The 251-nt window shown below is 21.5% G+C and overlaps 1 pseudogene; it reads right to left on the bottom strand.

Annotated features, from left to right (window-relative positions):
• LOC119585390 overlaps positions 1-251 on the bottom strand; it is an 11,346-nt pseudogene that overhangs the window by 8,690 nt on the left and 2,405 nt on the right.

Genomic DNA, 251 nt, shown 5'->3' on the forward strand with positions numbered 1-251 from the left:
GTGACTTTAAACTGCTACAATAATTTTTGACTTCATGCATTCAATATATGAAAATCTCACCTCAATATCTTTCATATAGTAACTATATATATACAATAAAAATATGAATAAACAAGTAAATATGTAAATATATAACTGAATGAATATATAAGTAAATTAATAAATAGATAAATTGCTTATATAAATTGCACATAAAAAAAAAAATTGTAATACAGCAATACTAACTCATAACTATGCAAACAGTGCCATGA

This window comes from Penaeus monodon, chromosome 19 (genome assembly GCF_015228065.2).
Source record: "Penaeus monodon isolate SGIC_2016 chromosome 19, NSTDA_Pmon_1, whole genome shotgun sequence".
In the NCBI taxonomy this organism is placed as follows: Eukaryota; Metazoa; Arthropoda; class Malacostraca; order Decapoda; family Penaeidae; genus Penaeus; species Penaeus monodon.